General features: G+C 40.7%; 1 long non-coding RNA gene across 1 annotated transcript in view; it reads right to left on the minus strand.

Annotated features, from left to right (window-relative positions):
* Window positions 1-8,259, minus strand: part of LOC150039450 (uncharacterized) — a 46,145-nt gene extending 37,886 nt beyond the window's left edge. Inside the window, exon 1 of the long non-coding RNA XR_016534405.1 lies at window positions 8,217-8,259. This is a non-coding gene — a long non-coding RNA (uncharacterized LOC150039450). The remainder of the gene's footprint in view (window positions 1-8,216) is intronic.
* Window positions 8,260-10,152: the final 1,893 nt, after the last annotated feature.

Raw genomic sequence — 10,152 nt, forward strand, 5'->3', positions numbered from 1 at the left:
CAATGGTTTCCCTCATTTGTCATAATCAGTAGAAACCTTGGGCTCTCCTAGCAGAGATTTGTAATAGAGCAAAACCTTGATACAAAAGGCCATATAGTAGGATGCTAAATGAAAGGATCTCTAGGATATAGAAACATAAGCCATATAATGAATGACTGTTGTTCTTAAGGTGCTATGTTATCTCTCATCTCTTTTGCTGTTCCTTGGTTATCTCATATTGTTACAGTATCTCACTTTGTTACCTGATATATCGGATATATTTGTATTTGGTTATTTGAAATTGCATAGGGAAGAGGGGAAAACAAGATGAGGGGTGGGGATGGGGGGGAGGGAAATGAGGACCAAGACATGTGAAAGGGTATCAATGTATGGGAATTAATGCACCATCTATCTGGCAAATATCATGTAACCCTTCTATTAATTACAATAAAAATATATGAAAAAATAAATGATAGATATATAGAGAGAAATAAATCAGAAAAATAAATAAAAGAACCATTAAGAGCTGTTCATCTAGGATGATGTACTTCCCAGGATTCTGATGGGAAACCCAGTTCCCATGAAATCTCCTAAATTGAAGCTGTTACTTCAGGTTAACAATAATATCTTTGCCATTAAGTAAGGTATGCTACTGGCTGAGATAAGAAAGGGGTGCAAACCTATAACAAAGCTAATTTCAGACTTCTAAATAGGAATCAGATCAAGTAAGAAATATAAACCTTTGGCTTCTGGATAATCGGTAATTAACACCATGCCCCCAAACACTGCAATTCAACCTCCGCTACTAACACCCTGAGATCCTGCCTCTAATTCATCATGCTGTCCACACTTGACCTGAATTCTTCATGGAATTTGCTGTACAGCTCAACTGTACAAGCCATTAATGAAGCCTAAGACACTATGCTGATCCATTCTGTGCCTATCAAGGTGCCAACAAAGCCCCTGGGGACTCCAGCTGTTACATTCCAGGCCACAGTGTTCTCTATAGTTCAGATCAACTCACAGACTATATTAGTTATAATGACCTTATTTAACAAAGACAGAGTTCATAAGACTGTAGATATTTTCTTTCAGCCATGTTTTCAAATAGATTTTGTCACCAAGTATACATTATCTAGTGTTACTGTTTGAAAAATGAAGAATACATGAAAGAAGGGAACAGGGGACAAATAACAGCTTGCATAGTCAATATATGTCTGTGATCAAGAAAGTTGAAAATGTGAAATGGGTCTGAGGGGAGGGAACAGATCAGATAGTGGGGAATGATGGGAAAGGTAACTCTGAACAGGAGTCACTAGACAGACAGACACATTAGAAATTAGAACTCCCCTGGCCATACAACCTTTTGAAATCTGGAAAAAAAATAAAGTTCAGATTAAACCTTATAAAAGACTTGCTGATTATTTTTCTAGTTGGAAGCAAACAATTTAGGAAGACAAAGCTTTCTATAGCCTGAAAGAATGTAAATCATGTATTTTTTGTTATCTCCTCACAGATACACAAATATAACTAAATAGAAGACTATTATTTTTCAATAGGTGGGAGTAAGATCTCCCAGAAAATAAAGCTTTCACCTCTGCTGGTAGGCTGCTATGCTCAAATCTTATTATTCGATGCAAAAGAGCAAACATTGGGGCCGGGAGTTTGGCCTAGTGGTAAAGTGCTTGCCTAGCATGCACAAAGACCCAGGTTCAATTCTTCCAAACCACATACATAAAAAAAGCCAGAATGGCTCAAGTGGTAGAGTGTTAGTCTTGAGAAAACCCAAGGACAGTGCTCAGGCCCTCAGCCCAAGCCCAGGACTGGCAAAAAAAAAAAAGAGCAAACATATTCAGACCTTGTTCAGACCTGACTGTTGCATCTACTGCTAGAACTTTGTAGTTTTTTTGCTTTTAGTCTCTTTGGAAAACATTACAGAGTCACCTGTGAACCACGAGCAACAATGACAAATGTCATTTTCAGATGGGAGCACTTAAGACACAGTGTGTGATTTTCCAATTTGTTTATCCCATGATATGATGTTTATCCCATGATATGATGGCAGAAAGACAGCCTCTTCAACAATGGTGCTCGCAGAATTGGTTAAACATGAGGAGCTGGGAGTTTGTCCTAGTGGTAGAGTGCTTGCCTACCATGCTCAAAGACCCAGACTTGATTCCTCGGTACTACATACATAGTAAAAGGCAGAAGTGGTGGCTCAAGAGGTAGATTGCTAGTTTTGAGAAAGACAGTGCTGAAGCCCTGAGTTCAAGCCCTAGGAGTGGCAAACAACAACAACAACAATAAAAGAATTGGTTAAACTCATGTAGAAAACTTAACTTGGATCCTTATTTGTCACTCTGCACCTGAATTAATTCCAAATGGACTAAAGATCTTGAGATAAAGGCCAACACCCTGAAACTTTACAGGAAAGAATAGGAGCGTCTTGGCACAAGTCAAAACTTTCTTAACAAAGGCCCAGAAATACAACAAATTAAAGAAAGTTTGGACCAATGGGACTGCATTAAATTGCAGAGCTTCTGTATGACAAAGGACATAGCTAGCAAGTTATACAGAAAGTCCACAGAGTGGGAGAAAATCTTCACTAGCTATATAACAGACAAAGGTCTCATATCTAAAATGTAAAATCCTTTTAAATAAGTGCTGCAGGTGGCTTCTTGTTAGGTGGGTGTTTACAGAAAACAATATTAGCACTTAGTAAAATACTTAGCTATTTCACAATAGTATTTTTAAACACATTCAAAAGTTATCTTGAAATACTTGTACAACAGAGTTTCAACTCAACATGAAAAAGTGTCAGCTCAGGACTGCTCCTGAAAATCTTCAGGGTCTGTGTCTTATAGGAGTGGCTGAGTGCCCTCAAGCAGGGGCTTTATTTATTTATTTTTTAATAAAAGAATGAGTTTGGCCACTTTTCCTATTTTGTCTTACGGCCAATCTCTGTCTGCCTACCTGTCGCCCCCATCTCTCCCTCTCCCTCTCCTTCTTCCTCTCTTTCTGTTACACACACTAAACGCCCACTTCTTAAAGTTCTCAGTTATTTCTGCTCTCTATTTTTCCCCTTATGGTTAATTTCATGTGGTTATGGTAGCTGACTTTGTTACCTAGTTTATTATTATTATTATATATATATATATACATATTTGTTTATTTGAAATAGGAAACAGAAGGGGTAAAACAAGATCATTGGGAGGGAGTGTGGGGAGGGAAAGGGGCACCAAAACATGAGAAAGGACATCCATGTTTGAGAAGTAATGCATCTACTATCTGACAAATATAACTGTAACCCTTCTATACATTACCCCAACAATAAAAAAGAAAAGTTCTCAGTATTGATGTTCTGGGAAACAAAGCTCCAACAAATGGCAACACGGGAACCTACCCAAATATAGTACAGGGTGAAAAGCTGGGTATTTCATAGTCCTGGCAGCATGGTACAGACACAAATAAGTTTTCATTCCTGTCCTTGAGGACTAAGGATTTAACTTGATTTACAGCAGCTCCACCAACAAAACAGGCATGATTCCTGCCCTGGAGATGTTACAACAGGGTCATTTCACTGGGAGTGACTAGTGCTAGGCTTAGTTTATTAACCCAGAGAAGGGAGAGTTGGAAATGGTGTTAGTGACAGACATGTCAGCAACATAAGATAATGCCATGCACATACTAAAGTCACATTTTCCTTCCATTCTTCTCAGAAGCAAGCCTGCTCTATCAGTAGGTAGTGTGACTGTCTACCAGATTACTACAAGGTAGTTGGGAAAAGGTGGAGTCCTTTCCCAGTTTGCTCTTTGCAGAGTCTACTCTTCTGTTAGCACGCTCCAACCAAATGCCCACGAGTTTCCCTATGGAATTTACTCCACAGCTCTGGGCTTAGCCTGCATGCATGGTGGGCTCCTTAGCTGTTCAGGGACTTCTGTGTGGGGAGTACATACAGGAAAATCATGTCCACACAATACATCTAACGTGATGATGGAAGGATGTAAAAAGTATCATGAGAGGTCTGTGGACCTAAGCCCTCAGGAAAGATCTTGCCCAGTGGTAATGCCTAAGCCCTGAGTTGTGAGTCACAGCAGACCTGGACGAGACAGCACTGCAGAAAGCTGGAGTCCCCTCTAAAGACCATGCAGGGCCTTCTGAGTTACGTCTACATTGGACAGGGTCCTGGGAGCATATGTGTTTCATTGCGCTGCTCTATTTTTAGGGTGGCTTATATTCTAATATGTTCTTAGGAAGATTAAGATATTTCATTCCACAATCCACTCCATACATCAAATAAAATCACACACAGTAATGTTATAACTAATGTAAGCTGAATCACTGTACTGATTATGTGCCATTATTGACAATAATGTCTTTTCTTTTTAAGTGAAAATGGCAAGTGATCAATAAAAGACTATTATTTTTCAATAGGTAGGAGTAAGATCTCCCAGAAAGCAGAGCCTTTGCCTCTCCTGGCAAGTTGCTATGCTCAAATCTTTTTACTCCAATCCAAAGATGGATTTGGAGGTGAGATGTATGTAGGTTGCAGATATGATCTGAGATTACTGATTCCGTCACACAAACTGTGACAATGTGTATAATGCATATAACAAACTGTATCTGAATATTCATATATATGCACAACACACACACACACACACACACACACACACACACACACACACACGCACACACACACACACAGGGTTTCCAAAATGGAAATGGCTGGATGCTGCTGTCTTGGACTTCTCTGTCTCTCTATCTCTGTCACTGTCTCTGTATGTATGTCTGCCTCTTCCTATTTCTGCTGGCACCAGGGCTTGAACTCAGGGCCTCGTTCTCTTACTTAGCTTATTGCTCATGGGTGGTACTCTACCACCCCTCAATACATTTCTCCAGTCAGGCTGTTGGCTGGTTAACTGAAGATGAAGTCTCAGAAACTGCCTGTACCCATGCTGGTTTTCAACTCTCATCCTTCAGGTCTTGTGTAAGGATTACAAGTGTGAGTCTATTCTAATTACAAACTTTGAAAAGCTTCACAGAACCACTAGCTCTCTGATGGAAGCTCTAATATGTTAAGTACAGGGTCTTGTTGTTATTGTTTTTTGTTTCTTTTAAAACAAAATATTAAATTAACTTTGAGTAAACCTTTTGGACATGAAGAGACAATTTAAGTATCAAGAAGCTGAAATGAGATTGTGAAGGGGAATGGGAATAGGAAGTAGACAAAGGTGTAAAGGAAGAGTGGACAAACAGCCAGGATCTTCAATATGTACATATGAAAAGGATGTAAACAATGTGAAAAGTGGGGCCAGGAGCATAGCCTGGTGGTAGAGTGCTCACTTAGCATGTATGAAGCTCTGGGTTCAATTCCATGCACAGAAAAAGCAAAATGTGGCACTGTGCCTCAAGTGGTAGAGCACTAGCCTTGAGCAAAAAGTGTCCAAGGACAGTGCCCAAGCCCTGAGTTCAAGCCTCAGGATTACAAAAAAAAATGTGCAATGTGTGTGGGAGAAGGGAACCAACAAGATAGATAAGAATGATGGAAGGGATGACTTTGATCCAGAAGCAGTGAACACTCAGGTGGACGTATTAAATTGTAATCCACCTGGACAAGCTTTTGAAGTTTAGGAAATAAAAAAAATAGAAAACAATTAAGACTATTTTGTTGTGTTGACAGCAACATCGTAATATTGTGTTGGAGGTGACACACAAGACAGGGTACTTCCTTTTCAGGATTCAAAATATCTCTCTATATAGGGAGTCCTAAAATAAAATAAGAATGGAGATTCAATTGTTTGTAAGGCAAACGTGCTCTGAGATCACTAATTTGTTCACACAAACTGTGACAATGTGTACAATTGTGCCTGATGTATATTGCCTCTGAATATATGTGTACATACATGTATATGTGTATATGTACATACACGTGTACATATAATATGTGTGTATATATATATATGTATATGCACATGCATTTATATATATTCATGTGTATGTGTACATACATATATGTATTCATGTATATGTGTGTGTATCTACATATCCACAGGGACAGCCGATCACATCCCAGCAAACATCATCCAAGTAGGGTCAAGTAGGTTGCCCCTCCCCCCAGTAAGCAAACATTTCCCAAGGAGGGCTTAAGGGGTGGCCCCCTCAATTCTTCCTTTAGGTTATCCTATATACACATACACACACATACACACACACACACATATAGTTTGAGACATCTGTGCTTTCTTATTCTAGGAGAAAGCTTCGAAGCTTCGGCTGACAATATCACTTCCTTCCCTTCTAATGTGATCACTTTAACATGATGTAGTGGATGAAAGAGGACGCAGCATTGGCAGGATCAGTATCTCTTAGAATTGCTCTAAACTCTCAGAGATGGAACTCAGGGCCTAGGGCTTGTTAAGTAGATGCTCTACCACTTGACTCTGCCTCCAGCCCCTTTCATCTTATTTTCAAGGTAGGATCTTTATGCCTGGGTTGGCTTTGGCTGTAAGCCTATTACTTGTGAGTTCGCTTGATGGTGGGGATGTCAGGGGTTTGTGCTGGTGCGCAGCCACTGGGTGAAATAGAGTCTCGTGTACTATAATGCTCTGGCAGGCCTTGAACTGTGATCCCGCATCCTCATCTCCCAAACAACAAGGATTATAGACTACTTGTGGAGCTCTCTGGCCCACAAAGAAAAACTGAGAAGTATCAACAGCACTGTATGCCCTCCCCCTGCCAAATCTAAAAAGGCCAGTAATGGTGCCAAGAAGATTGAAAGTGAGCACAGAGAAACAAGAGGCTTTGAATCCATCAACAGATGGCTTTTCAAGAGAGGAGCTGCAGATGGGTATTCTCTGTGGCTACTGGAGAAAGGCTGCATTTTAAACATTTTATTCTTTTTTAAGTCTTGATTTTTTTTCTATTACTCATTCTGGGTCATGAATTCAAGGCCTGGGAGCCATGCTTGAGCTTTTTTTGCTCAAGTGAGGTGCTTTACCATTTGAGACACACCTCCTCTTTTGGCTTTCCACAGGTTAATTAGAAATAAGAATTTCAACAACTTTTCTGCCTGGGCTAGATTCAAACCACAATCCACAAATCTCAGCCTCCTGAATAGCTAGGATTATACAGGAGCCAAGCAGTACAAAGAATTAGTCTGAGCACCAGAAAAAAACTTAAAAGAACTAGTAAAATATACTTTTAGACCAAAAGAAAGTGAAAAGTACTTTTGTCTGTTAGTGGCTACACTTACACTGACAGTTGCACAAACGGTGTAAAGGTCCTGGGACATAGCCCTCTGCTTTGCTCTCACTTTCTTAGCCAGTGGTTCTAGGATGCTGAGCAGGCCCCATACCCGAATGCTGATAATGAATCCATCTTCTTTTCTTGGAGAAAATGCTGATAAAGAGGTGCTGGCAGCTAATAGTGATAGGGTCCCAATTTTTCCTACTCCTGATTTTAATAATTGAGGTACATGTCACTATCTGCACAAATTTCTCCAGAGAAAAGTCACACCCTGGGAAGGTCATATAGGACACTGACAGTTGAGGAGATTTAGCTCCATTTCTAGAGGTTCTTTAGTAGCCAACTTACCTTCATACCACTAGGATCCCAGTGCCAGGACTTTGCACACACACTGCTTCAATTCACTATTTTCCTTGTGAGTCCAGCCCAGGTTTTCACAAAGACCCTGAGACTCAGGAAGAGGTGACTCACCCAAGGCCACAGAGTTGAAGCAATGGTGCAAGACAGACCCCTTAAAGCAAAAATTCCCTGGACACTGGCCTAACAACTGAGGGACAACTCAGTGCCATTTTAAAGTTTTCTTCTCTTAATAGTCTTCCCAAGTCACCTTGGGGTAACAAGATTAATGGGTAACAATTTTGTGATAATAGCAGAAAATAGTCTTCTCAACTGTGACCATCACAAACACACACACACACACACACACACACACCTAAAATTTATGAAAATACTCTGAAGACAACCCCAGGGTCCATGAGCCTCCCTGTCTTTCCAACATGGCTACATTCCACTAAATCTCCTTTCTCTGATCTCTGATGTTTATCAGTCTCTTTAATTGGTGTGTAGGAACAGGGATGGGAAGCCCAGGAAATGAGGGGTTTGAGGATTGAAATCCTCAGAATCGGGGTTTTTCACCCCTTAGGATTTCATATTGATCTAGCATGGGAAAACCACCTAGAATAAAGTGGGACTTGTTGACTCCAGCTTACCTTTCGAAGCCAATCTGCCGAAAAGCCTTCTCCCATGTGGAGCCTGTAAGGGAAGAAGAAGTGGTCAGTGCACTTCCGGTCTCAGACAAGCCTGTTCTATTGTTACTCAGACTTGCCGGGGCATGGTATTCCATTCCAATGAAATGTTCTGGTTTTTCCTTCCCAGGCCTGGCTCTCCTCTCCAGTCTACATGTAGTCCTTATGTTTCAGTCACTTGATTTGATTTGATTTTTCATTGGCAGTCTATGTCTGTGAATGGTGAGATGAGGAGAAGGAGAATATGTGGCACCTGAATTATAGATCTTTTCTTTGTGAGGACATTCAAACCCCTCATTTCCTGTTATTTGGAGATATATAAATTATTAATAATCCTTCTCCTACGGTGCAAATCAGCAGCAGAGTATTTCTTATCGAACTTTGTACCTGGTAGCCACTTTTTTTGCCACACCACCTTTCTCCTTCTCTAGCTTCTGAAGATTATGGTGAGGCAAAGGGTGAACAATTGAGTATATTGGAGAGACCTTGATCAAGTAGAGGTAACACCTCTTCTTCCCAAAGACAAGGCCTGTGATGACCCTAGAACAGATCTGTGCAGTAGACAGGTGCCTTTCCCTTTGGGATGAGGAGAATGATCTAAACACATGCCAGACAGCTCAGTTACCCCAAAGGGCGACAAAAGAGGCACTCCATGAAGCTGGTCTAGTGATAGAGTGCTTGCCTAGCATGACTGAAGAACTGGCTTTGATTCCTCAGTACCACATACATAGAAAAAGCCAGAAGTGGTGCGGTAGCTCAAGAGGTAGGGCTCTAGCCTTGAGAAAGCCCAAGGACAATGTTCAGGCCCTGAGTTCAGGCCCCAGAATTGGCAAAAATAAAAATAAAAAAGAGAAACTCCATTAGCCTCCATCGGGCTACTAATTTTTGGTCCTCCTGTCTCTTTTTCAATGAGAAGTCTGTACTCTTCTCCTCCATCTAGTTAAGAGTACTGGTTGAGGGCTTATAATAATCCAACTATCATAAATAAAAGGCTCTCTGCACTTCTCTGGCTTCTTACTTGCAAATAAATGTTACCTCTACTCTCACTTTTTCTACTTCATAATTCTTTATTTGGTGGAGGAAAGGACCCAAGACCCTTAGACTGATCAACAATTTTGCTCTCCAGTTCCAGGAAATGAACCTTTCTGATTCTGCATAAGGACAAAGCAAAAATGTACAAATGGGAATCCATCAAATTTGATGAAATCTAATGTCCAGACAACCACCCTTCTGAACTTCTAAATATGTCTACTTCAGAAGAATATGAATGAAACTCTTGCTAGGGACAAAAATAAAACATGGCTGGGTGTTGGTGGGTCACACCTACGCTCCCAGCTTAAACATATACGTGAAACCCAATCTCAACCCATCACTGGCTTCAGTAGCATGGACATGTTTTTTCAACTACAACAGAAGCACAAATTAGGTAGATTGCAGCTCAAGCACCAGGTCAAGAAGTGAAACTCTTATCTCAAAAATAACTAGTCTGAAACATGTGCTAGGGGCATGTCTCAAGTGATAACAGCACCTGCCTGGCAATTTGTGACACTCACTTCACAAATTAGGAAAAAAAAGAAGAGGGAAGTAGAGGGGAGGGAAGGGTGAAAGGAAAAGAGAGAAGGGAAGAAGAGAGTGAGATTTGCCCTACTGCATTCAGGTCTTATCTCAGGAAGCTGGCTGATATCCAATCGACACTGCTAATCTCCATCCTTATACATCACATCTTCCTGTTACTAAGGTTCAATCATGAGTTTAATATTTCATTTTTTAAAGAACTTGGAAGGCCAGGCACCAATGGCTCATGCCCGTAGTCCTAGGTACTCAGGAGGCTGAGATCTAAGGATCATAGCTCAAGGCCAGCCTAGACAGTAAAGTCTGTGGGATTCTTATCTCTACTAAA

Source organism: Megascapheus bottae, unplaced genomic scaffold, assembly GCF_031878675.1.
Source record: "Megascapheus bottae isolate mThoBot1 unplaced genomic scaffold, mThoBot2.hap1 HAP1_SCAFFOLD_40, whole genome shotgun sequence".
In the NCBI taxonomy this organism is placed as follows: Eukaryota; Metazoa; Chordata; class Mammalia; order Rodentia; family Geomyidae; genus Megascapheus; species Megascapheus bottae.